A 12,598-nucleotide genomic window follows, 5' to 3' on the forward strand; every position below is an offset into this window, starting at 1 on the left:
TATTTGTAGTAGAGAGGACAATGAGTTGAGAATAAAAATCACTTCCCTGATAACTTTTTTTTTTTTTTTTGCTGAGGGAATTGGGGTTAAGTGACTTGCCCAGGACCACACAGCTCAGAGGTATCTGAGGTCATATTTGAACTCAGGTCCTTCTGACTTCAGGGCTGGTACTTTATTCACTGTACCACCTAGTTGCCCCTTCCCTAATCACTCTTAAGAAGGGTAGTCTTAAATTTACATTCACCAACTTAGCACTTTTCCATCAAATGCTCATTCTGTAAGAAACCAACACAAATAGCAAATATTGAGTAAATTTATTTAGCCAAGCAAAACAGCAATTGAAATATGAGAAGTTATATTAATTAGAATATGTCAAAGAATGCATGAACTCTTCAGCTTGGTAGTGAAATGAGAACTGAGCTCAAATCTGGAGAGATAAAGAACAATCTCACCCATAGAAAGTCTCTAAAATCTCAATTCCAGAGACATGATATAATTGGCTTTCCAAGCATGTCTGCCATTTCTTTTTTCTTTCCACAGCATCACTGAAAAGTACTCTGTCCATGTGTCACTGAAAAATGTCTGTAAATATTTTTGTAAGTCTCTTATGCAAGTATATAGCAGTGGCTCAGCATTCTCTCTGTCAATCAGGAGGCAGGTATCCCTTTTTATGTAGCAGTATATACAATGCCTTGGGCTTTTCTCTAACTGAATTTTATTAACTACTTTGGGTTTATTCTTTTTATTTTTAGTAATATAAATGAATTTAAGATTAGAGTAAAAAAAAAAAATCCCTCATTGCATCCTTCTGAAGTTCCATAAGATTATACGAAGACTCTAAGTAAGACCCATGGGCCATATAAGGCCCACAAAGTCATTTGATCTGGCCTTGTCACAGCAACCTCAGGCAATGATGAGCTGAAAGTGAGGTACAACAACCTCCCACTGTTTGAGTTCTTTAAATTGATAGTTTTGTATATGTTATAAACATCCAAATGGCCTTTGGCAAAAAACAACAACAACAACAACAACAACAACAAAAAAAAAAAAAAAACAAGAAAAAAAAAGTTCCATACCATACTCTAAATGTTGTCAAATGAGAATGAGCATTTACAAAGTGATTTCTCATTTCCTTTGATGCCTGTAGAGATAAAGGAAGCACCACTGTAAAAATCCAAAAAGCTGGCTACTATGGTACTGCAGTTAGAATGTGGAATGTGACTAAGAATGTACCCATGATTTACAAATATGTAAGAGATCTTTAAAAAAAAAATTATTGAACAAGGATATATATACCCCCTTCTGATAACACAATTGGTGGTGACAAGATTGCAAAGCAGTAGGAAATGAATGGGCCAGAAGTAGGAGAAGAATTATTGCATACAATAATAGGAAAGATACTGTATGTAGTAATTGATTAACATCAGAAAAAAATATTTTTTTTGCTACATGAATAGATGGACATAGGATAAACAAAGAATAAGTCTTGTTAGATTCAGTACTTTGGGGCTTTGATAGTATAAACAGTGTTATATTTCACTTAATTGAGACCAATTTTAGGAAGATGTGCTACTGACAGAAATATAGTATTATAAATCACTCTTGTGAAGATGATTTTATCTTATTTTTTATCTTATCTTATTAACAAAGGATTTTCTTTGTTTGATATTCAAAGTCCTTTACAACTTGGCCCCCTCCAGTCTTTACAGTCTTCCCACACTTTACCGCAGACCTCATGTATGGGGGCTTCAAAAAGCACTAGCACATGTCCGCCCTTCTCATCTCTACCTCCTAATTTCCCTGGCTTCCTTGAAGTCCCAGCTTAAATTTCACCTTCTAGAAAATGCCTTTTTTAATAGAAAGGTTTGGATAGATTTGATTATGTCCAATTTTTCTGTTTTGTTTTTACATGACACTTCATTTTTCTGTTCTTGTGCTATTGCCTCCATTATATTATGAGTTCCTTGAAAGCAGGGGCTGTTATTTGTCTTCCTTTATATCCCCAGTGCTTCTGAGTAGGCCCTTATTAAATGATCAATGATTAATTTAACAATTGATTCTATCTGTAGTTAGAGGCTCCTGGAATTGTGAGAGTGTCCTACCTATTTGATTTTATGAGTAGGTCTTTTCACTTTGTCAGATAGAGAAGGAGGCTTCTGCCTTATACATAGGTGGCACATTCTCCTTTTGGTAAGAGAGATGGGAGAAGAAGCTTGTTCCAGCCAAAAAAAAAAGAAAGAGAAATGGAAATTACTGCTTGGGTTAATGAGTAAAGAACAGAAATATGATATTCTGGTTGTGGAAAATCATGGAGAAAGCAGTGGCTAGTTGAACAGAGCACAGAGGGACGGCAGAATGCATCTGCTTGGGAGACCATTTGATATACAGATTTGACCAGTTCCTAAATCTTCAAACACAGGACTTATCCAAGAACACATTTCAACTGTAGAGAGAAGCTGAGCCCATGCCTTCCTTATGGGAGTTCTCTGTTTGAGGGAACCCATTTACTCAACCATTCTGGATGGAAGAAATAGAAAAATACTGTCTTCATTTAGCTTTATACTAAACTGAGTCCCTTCATGCTATGTGGCAAACATTTTGTACCCCGAGCTGGAAAAACCTGTGAAATCATCATAAGTTATTAGAACTGGAAAGATTTTAGAAAGAATCCATTTCTGAAGTCCAAATAAAGTAGCATGTTCTAAGTTCTACAACCTACTAATGGAACATTTGGGGAATGCAAACCCAGGATTCTCGGGCTAATTTTTTTTCCATTACTCCACACTATTACTAAGCACCTGACAGTTATCAGGTATAATCCCACCTGGGCCTCAGCCAGTTCATCCTATATCAAAACTTTCATTGCTCAAGTACAACAGTTGTGTTCCAGTGCTCCAAGATTTTGCTTACATAATGTCCCAGTGTATGCATCAAAGCTTTTTGAGAGGATCATCACCATCACAGTATCTGGGGACAAGCATACCAATGAACCATAAAAATACCTGGCCTTTTAGTTCAACCTGTTATCTTTTAGGGAATGCTCTAAAGGTCATTACCTGAACTCATCCATCTGGTATCTTCCCCATAAAGTGTGGTGGCCAAACAACCTCTGTTTGTTGTTGTTACCTGGTAGGATACAGATCTAGAGGCCTGCTCTTCAAGTGACAGAATCACAAAATGTTAGTGGGTTAAGGGGACTTTAGGTAATAACCATATATTATATTTATCTAATATCATAATAGGGCAGGTACTTGGCACAATGGATAGAGTACTTGGAGTTATGAAGCTTCATTTTTCTAAGTTCAAATCGAGTCTCAGACACTTATTATCTGTGTGATCTTGAATAAGTCATTTTATCCTGTTTGCCTCAATTTCCTCATCTGTAAAATGAGTTGGAAAAGGAAATAGCAAACCACTCTATTATCTTTACTAAGAAATCTCCAAACGGGTCACAAAGGGTCGGACATGATTAAGAAGACTAGGCAACATGAACCAAAGCACCCATGTGCAAAATATCTTCCTCACAATAATCTTGTATAGTAGCTGGTAAGTCAACTTGGGCTCAGAGATATTAAATTATTACCTATAGTCACAGAGAGAAAAAAATGACAGAGCCAAAGTGAATATCCAGGTCTTCCCCCCCCCCCCAGTTCTTCTGAAAAATATCATTGGGCTTTTGCTTATAGCCAGGTGATTATGAGCATTATGTTTCTATTAGGGAATCAGGAATTCATGTATAATTAGGCATTAGAGAAGCCATAAAAATAATAATGTATAATAAAAAATATAAATGACATGATTATGTCACATAGATTAATGAAAATACAGTATTCATTTATGTTAAAAAAAATACACTTTAAAAATATAGGAGTAAATTGACTTTTCCTTCATATGACAGATAATATTTATTTAAAACCAGGAGCTAGTGTGATTTGTAATAGAGAAATGTTGGTGATCTTCTCAATAAAGTCAGGATAAAATGAAAATATCCATTGTTGTCACAATTGTTTAAAGTAATTCTGTTATAATAATCACAGATGGACAAGAAAAAGAAAATGTAAGAATGTGGGCAAAAATACAAAATTATTTTTATTTATGGATAATTATATGAGAATCCTAGAGAATTGTTTTAAAAATCCTAGAGATTTTACAAGCCAGTAGTATCTTCATCCACTGCAACTATCATAAACAAAATCCCAAAGAAGTACATAGAAAAAGATATTACATTAAAAAAAGTTACAACAGTGGATAGAACATTAGCCCTGGAGTCAGGAGGACCTGAGTTCAAATCCAACCTCAGAAATTTAACATTTACTAGCCATGTGACCCTGGACAAATCAATTAACCCCAACTGCCTTACAAAAAATAAATAAATGATAAAATAGAATAATTACAAAATGTATAAAATAATCTGTCTATTGAGCCTGATCTTCAGGACATAGTTGAATATAATTTCAAAATGATCTTTAGAAAAATAAAGGGAAACAAATAATTGAAGATATTCATATTGCTCAAAGTTGGACAACATTAATATAATAAAAATGGCAGTGACATTTCATTTAATTTACAGATTTAGTATCATACCAGTGAAACTATCAAAGGAAAAGATTATCAAATTAGTCTAGAGGGACAAGAAGTCAAGAATCTCAAGAGAAATATTGGGGAAAATAGTAATGAAGAAATTATTTTTCCCAGATATCAAACTAAAATAAAGTAGTAATTATAAGAAATTATCTAACACAATATCCAGAAGCATCAAGCATATTTATATAGTTTCTCACAAATCACACCAATACCAACTACTGAAATAAGGGTTTCCTATTAAAAACTGGAGTTTTCCTATTGAGAAAACTGGAAATAAATCTAACAGAGATTAGATTTAGACTAATATCTTAAGCCATATACCCCAGTCAACTCAAAATGGCTAATACATAGATTTTAAAAGTCATGACATAATGAAAAAATAAAGGATAATAATACAAGTACAATTACAGCTGGCTGGGGAATCCTTAAGTAATTCATTGATGGAGATGATAATTTGAAATAAAAGAGACAATTTTGAATACAAAATTGAAAAGTTCATGCACAAAATCATTGCAGCTCAATTTAGAAGATGAGTTGTCAGTAGGTAAAAACTGTTACCACGAATATCTCTGATAAGCCAAGACATGGAAAGAATTGATATAAATATGCAAGAATAAAAACAGTCCCCAACAGATCAAAGCCTAAGAATAAGTAATTGCAAATGAAAGAAACACAAGCTATCAACACCCATCTGAAAGAATGCTAAAGATAAAATAACTGAAATATGGTTTAAAACAATTTTTAATTTTTACTTCGGAACTATCAAATTGACAAAGATACTAAAACATGAGTGATAAATGTTGGTGAGAGGGGACCATAGGAAATGAGTTATCGTCTGTAGCTTGGTTTTCTCATTTGTCAAATAAAATTGGTTGGATTGATTTCTAAGGTTTCTTCTTGCTCTGGATCATGTCATCTTTTGATCCCAAAATCTACATCTGATGATCTGTATTTTGGAAGTGTTTCTAGAAAGAAAAGGTTTGGATTTCTGGGGATGGCACCAACATGGAGGAGTAAAGCAGGAAACTGTTTGAGTTCTCCCAGTTTTTCTGCAAAACCACATGAAACCAAGCCTCTGAACAGAGTTTGATGGAATGAAACCACTCTTCATTTCAAGATAGACTGAAAAACACCAAGAAATGTCAGTCTCACTGGGGTGAAAAGGGTGTTCAGCCCAGCTCAGACAGACTCTGGGAAAGCTGATGAGATGGTTTTAATAACAGCAAATAAGCAACTGAGATCCTCAGACCTGGTTCAGTGGAGGAGCAAATCAGTGGGACAGCTTCCAGTCCCAGCTCAGAAGGGAAACTCTGAGAAACCAGTCTGTTTCCTGAAAAGAGTAGGTAAAGCTAATCCCTGAAACACAAGGAGCCCCTGTGCTCAAAGCCAAGACTCAGAGCTACACAGGAAACTTGGAAAAGTGCCCCTTTTACTCCAGGGGCAGAGCTCAATCATAAAAGTATAAAAAATTAGAGAGGAAATATCTGAAGAAAAAAGAAAATGAGCAAGAAACAGAAAAGAACCTTGATCATAGAAAGCTACTATGGTGACAGAGCAAGCCAAAACATAAACTCAGATAAGGACAAAATGTCCACAGAAGAAATCTCATATTTTTATGAATTGGTCTCAAGCCCAAAGAGGCTTCTTGGAAGTGCACATAAAAGCCTTTAAAATGCAAATAAGAGAGGTAGAAGAAAAAAGGAAAAAAGGAAATGAGAGGTATACATGAGAGCATCAACAGATTGGAAAAGGCAGGAGGAAAGTTTCATTGATAGCTTGAATTCAGATCTTTTTTTTTTAATGTTCCTGGAATCACAGAATTGGTATTTGGAAGGAATTATCTAGTTCAGTGTCTATCTACTTCAGCCCATATATGAAATGTGTTCTACTATGACATGACTTCATCTACCCTCTGCTTGAAGATGTCTAAGGAAAGGTAAGCCACCACCTCTTTGGGTATCCCATTCTAGTTCTGAAAATCTCTAATTATTAGGAAGTTCTCTCTGAAACTAAATGTACATCTTTGCAATTTCTTCCTTTTGCAGTGGGTTCTACTCTGGGGCCAAACTGAACAAATCTATTCCCTTCTCCACAGAAGAGTCCTTCAAATACCTAAAGACAGTTATTGTTATTTCCCCTAAAGTCTTTTTTGTTCGTTTGTTTTTTGATGAAACATCTCCATTTCCTTCAATTAATCACCATATAGTTTGAATACTTAATGCCCTGATATTTTAGTTATTTGCCTGACCTGCTTTGTTGTACCTGCCCAATCTGGCTTCAAAACCTCACACCAATCTGGCAATGACACATTAGCATGGGATGAGGAAAATAAAGATAACCAGCAAAGATCTCCAAAATGATTCATCACCCTCTCTTCCATTGAACTTTGAAAGACCAACTTATTGACAGCCAACTGTCTCAAATCTATCTGATTGAATTTAACTGAATTTTTAAAAAAAGCTTTTCAGGGACATCTAGGAGGTGTAGTGGCTGGAGCACCAGCCCTAAAGTTAGAAAGAATGGAGTTCAAATATGACTTCAAACACTGAACACTTATTGTGTGACTCCAGGCAAATCACTTAACTCAATTGCCTTGCAAAAATAAATGAATGAATAGATAAATATATAAGTAAATAAGCATTTCTGAGAATGAAGTAATTCTTGTGATCAAGGGATTTCTTTTTTTCCCCTAGAGACACTGATGACCATGAGCACTTTTTATCCTTCCCACTCATGTGAAATGAACTAAATATGACAGTCAGAATGATATTCACTGAATACATGTTCTCCCCTCTGTGTCCCAGGTATTGTCAAAGGGAAGGGAAAAAGAAAGATGAAAGGGAACAGAGAGAAAACAAGGATTGATTAAGTAATTACTATGTTCCAAAACAGTCTGTTAGATGAATTAGTGGAAATTCAGTGAGCCTGAAGTCAGAAAAATCTAAAGTTCAAATTTGGCTTCACACACTCATTAGCTATGTGACTCTGGGCAAGTCCCTTAAGCTCTGTTACCTTAATCTACTATAGAGAAGGAAATGGCAAAGTCATCCACTAGAAAAGGAAATGGCAAACTTTTCTGATATCTTTACCACGAAAAACCCATATAGGATCACAAAGAGTCAGAAATGATGGAATGACTGAACAAAAATATGCCAGAACAAGTATTATCTCGATTAATCTTCATAATGATCCTAGAAAGTAGGTGCTATTTTTATCTCCATTTTATAATTGAGGAAGGTTAAATGAGTTATCCAGAGTCAAGGCTGGTAAGTGTCTTGAGGTCAGATTTGATTTGATTCAGATCATCTTGACTCAAAATCTGGGCTTTATCTACTGTACAACCTAGGAGTATATGAATATAAAAGAAAAAGGCATAAACCCTACCCTCAAAGAGCTTATCATTTAATAGGATTGAGAGATGAAGGAGAGCAAAGGAGAAAAGGACCCAACATACAAAACAAAACTAGAAACTATTTACAACTAAAACATGTTGACAGGATATAATTGGCAACAGCTGTATGGTGCTATGAATACCCCTGGCGGCTGTCTACCACGTCACTGGGTTGGGACTCTGGGGACTCTTATGAGTCTGTCTCCAGTCAAAGTGGTGACTGGATTAACCCTGGCTGCTTCAATGACCCTTGTGTAAGACTTTCTCTGGAAAGCCTCCTGGCTCCAGCCAACAATAGTAATAAGCCATTCATTCCACAAATATTTTAAGATCACAGATTTAGAGCTTAAAGGGATTTTAGGAATTACCTAAATCTACTCCATCCCCTTTATTTTATAGATAGGGAAACCAAGGTTTAGAAATTAAATATTTTATCCAAAATAACAAGCAAGATTTGAACACAGATCTTCCACCTCTTAAGTCCCATTTCCTAACCACAATAATACATTATTTCTCAGGGTCTTGATTATCTATTGTCATGTGTCTCATACTCAGTTATATGAACAACACTGAGACATTTAAGATGGGACCCTTTCTGAATCACCAAAGATTATATCACGTTCAGTAAAGTATATCACATAAAATAAAGTAATACAAAACAATTTATTACATTTCAAATTCTTTGAAAATTGGTAGAAAAGTAGAGGTATCTATGGAAGTAGGCATGTGATATAAAACACAATTCCAGTATGAATTGGTTTGGTTTAATATTCTTTTTTGTTACCAGGAAATATTTAATGAGAGGTGTTGAGGAAGAAATAATTGGTATAAAACAAAGGTCAGGAATAAAACTTAACTCCTGTTTTTTTTTATTTATTCACAAATGACCCAAATGGTATCTTTTAACCAAATCTGATAGTTAACCAAAATAGTTCATTCTTTGATTGTTACAGATAATAGAGCTTTCATGAACAAATTGACATTTTACTTTCTGTTTGTAATATTTAATCATATCTCCTTAGGATATGTTTTATTTACCAAAGCAGGCTATATTTCTCATTTAGATAAAAGTTTTTGGGTTTTTTAAATCTTTACTCATTCTTAAAGTTTATTGCTAACATCAAAAGATGTCAGAGGTAGAATGTCAGAAACATTTAGTAGCTTATTCTAAGTGGCAGAACCAACCAACAATAATGAAGGCTGAGTTAGTTCTCATGTATACTTCTCAGGAGTCTGATTCATACACTGCAATAGAAACAATTCTGTATTTGGAGATAGAAGACCTGGGTTCAAATTCTGATTCCTGTTACTTTCTGGGTCCAGGAAGGCATCTTTGAAATATGAAAATTCTTCACAAAAGAAGAGAAATATGAAGATGAGGGATCAGGAATGAGGCTACCCTGGTCCAGTTCTAAATCTATCATCCAAGAGAATATAATCTTGAGGGTAAAAGCTTCATTTGGAGGGGAGGAGGGAGCAAGATCTTTTTATTCTTAGGGACTAAAAGTACCTAATGAATAGCAAGGATTTAATAAGTGCTGGTTGGATTGCATTGAACTGATGACCCAAGCCTATTACTAGGCTGCTTCTTTCAGGCATTCTCCTGTAGACAAAGTCAAGGATTTGGGGGCTATTAGCCTGAGCTATGATGGCAACCAATTTCATGAGCACCTCCATGGGGCATCATGGGTAAACAAGTTAATCAGAAACAATGATTTAGAGCAGGGGTTCTCAAACTACGGCCCTCTGAGGACGTTTATGTGGCCCGCTGGGTTATGGCAAATGGACTGAAGGTCGGAGACAAGAGTGTGAGCTTTTGTTTTTACTATAGTCTGGCCCTCCAACAGTCTGAGGGACAGTGAACTGGGCCCCTGTTTAAAAAGTTTAAGGACCACTGATTTAGAGCCACAATGGATTTTTTAATTCCTCTAGTCTAATTCTCCTATTTTATTTGAAATGGCATTTTCCCATTATATATTCATGAGGAAATTGTGTCCCAAAGAGAAGAAGTGAATTATCTAAAATCCTACATATGTCCAGGCCTCAATCCTTGTCCCTTTGGCTCCAAATCCAGATTCCCTCCCTCTTTACCACATTCCTCTTTGTTTTCAGTCTTCCCTTGCACCTTGCTCACCATTCCCTTTAAGAAATAAACTACTTTTTCTCACCAGCCAGCTGATTTCATGATAAGGCACAAAATATAAACTCATGAAAACAGTATTAGCTTTTTAGTACCTTAGCTTTGATCCCTAATTATCTAGCTAATGACTGATTATGTTTCTCTGGTCACTTTTGACCTTAAATAATTTCTGCTTTGCTATTTTCCAGGGGGAGGGGAAAGTGCTATCTGAAGTATGAAATTAATCATGCTCTTGGTATGACATCACCATTTGTGCATATCTCAGTGAAATAATTGCAAACCTGAAACATATTTGAACCACTTCCAAGTTCATCCAGAGCACGACCTTGAACATTTTCTTAATTATGATTTCCTCTGAAATGTTAAACTTAAGGGAATTGAGGAATGGGGGTGGTAGCAGATAAGAATCTGCTCATAGGCACAGTGGTAAACTAAAAAACATCAATAAAAGACTTCTCAACGAATGAATTTTTTAAAAAATATTGATATATTTTGCTTTTATATTACCTTAGTTTCCAAATACACCCCTCTGTCCTCTCCTACACAGAAATCTGTCCCTTATAATGAATAATTTTTTAAAAATAATAATAAAAAGCAATTTAGCAAAATTAAGAAACACACGTAATGAGTAACGGTATATGCAATCTTCCAGATCTGTAGCCCTCTACTTTTAAGAGAAGGAAAAACAGGTGCATTTTCTCAACTCTTTGTGGGGGCCAAAATTATCATTTGTTTCAATTAGAATTTTTTTTCTCACCGTTTACATTGTTGTAGTTACTACCACTGTTGCTATTTTCCTGATTCTGCTGACTTCACCTTGCATGTGTTAGTTCAGATGTCTCAGTAAAACATTTATAACCTCTTCCAATCCACTCCCCAAGATCCTAAGTTGATTGGGAAGGTAGGGGAAAGTTCAAGTTCCTTCCCTGTTTGGGCATAAGTGTTTCACTTCTTGTCCAGTTGTTTCAATCATGTCCAACTCTGTGATCCTATATGGGGTTTTCTTGGCAAAGATACTGGAGTGGTTTGCCATATACTTCTCTGGCTTATTTTACAGATGAGGAAACTGAAGCAAACAGGGTTAAATGACTTGCCTAAGGTCACACAGCTAGTAAGTGCCTAAGGCCAAATTTGAACTGAAAAAGTTGAGGCAGGTGTGGAAGCTGTACTTGTTGTTCTGTCATCTTTCTAGATATCCCCCTTAATCAGAAAGTATATTTAAGCCATTCTTGGATGATGACTACCAAGTCTTTCTACCCCCTGGTCTCTATTTAAAAAAGTGTTCTAGATCAACACAGACTCAGTGTAAATGTGGATCCTAGAGGATCCCAATTAGGCACCTCTCTGCTTCCCTCCCCAATGAAGACTGGAAGCCTTTTGCGGAGAGCCTGAATCAGGATCACAATACTTAACTGGTAATAGAAGGAGGGCCCTGGAAGCTACAGGGCTGTTGAACCTTCTTTTCTCCTCATCCCTAAGAGTCTAACCTGATTTCTAGTCCCAACTCTGGCCCTACATATTTTTTTACCTTTGTCCTCTTCTTATTTTCAAATGGAGGATTGGCTTAGTTAAATTCCAAGGTCCCTTCCCAATCTAACATTCTATGATTCTAAGAGTATGGCACTCTCAGTAGTGCAAACACCAAACATTCTTCTGCACAGGGATCTTTACCTTCTTACCTCTGCCTCTTAATTTCCCTGAATTGCTCCAAGTCACAGAGGCTTTTCCTCTACTCCAGAGGCTAGGACTTCCCACTCTGAAGTTGTTTTGTTTTGTTTTTGATTTCTTGCAAAGCAATTGGGGTTAAGTGACTTGCCTAGGGTCATAAGACTAGTAAGAATTAAATATCTGAGACCGTATTTGCCTTTCTTCAGGGCTGGTGCTCTATCCACTGTGCTACCTCCTTGCCCCTCTTCCACCTGTTTATTTGCATGCTGTCTGACTCCTCTTATTAGTATGTGAGATCCTTAAGAGCTGGACAGAGTTTTGCTTATCTTTGTATCCTCAGCATTTACCAAAGTGCTCAACATAATCACTTAATAAAAAAATTTTTTGACTCATGAATTGATTGACTAATGGGATTTGCTCAGTTCTAGCCACATAAATAATGAGCAGATTCTATGATGATGGAGGCTGACTTTTAATGAAGGATTAAGCTCCTTTTCTCATTGTATAAATTTTTCATTTACATAAATATTTTCAGGTTGTCTCCCATATTGGAATGTGAGTTCCTTGAAGCCAAGGACAATATTTTTATCTTGTATCTTCAGTGTTTAGCACAGTCTGGCAGTTAGAAAGCATCTGATAGTTTCTTGTTGAATTGCTAACTCTTAATAATTTCCACCCAGGGAAAAAAAAACTTGAAAGTTTAGGTTTGTACTCAAGACAAGGACTTCAGCAAAGGTCAGAGTACTCAAGGTAAAGAACAGAATAGACATTGGTGGTACAACAGATAAACATTGGTTGACTGTGTGACCCTAAGC

The sequence above is a fragment of the Sminthopsis crassicaudata genome, chromosome 1, assembly GCF_048593235.1.
Source record: "Sminthopsis crassicaudata isolate SCR6 chromosome 1, ASM4859323v1, whole genome shotgun sequence".
NCBI lineage: Eukaryota > Metazoa > Chordata > Mammalia > Dasyuromorphia > Dasyuridae > Sminthopsis > Sminthopsis crassicaudata.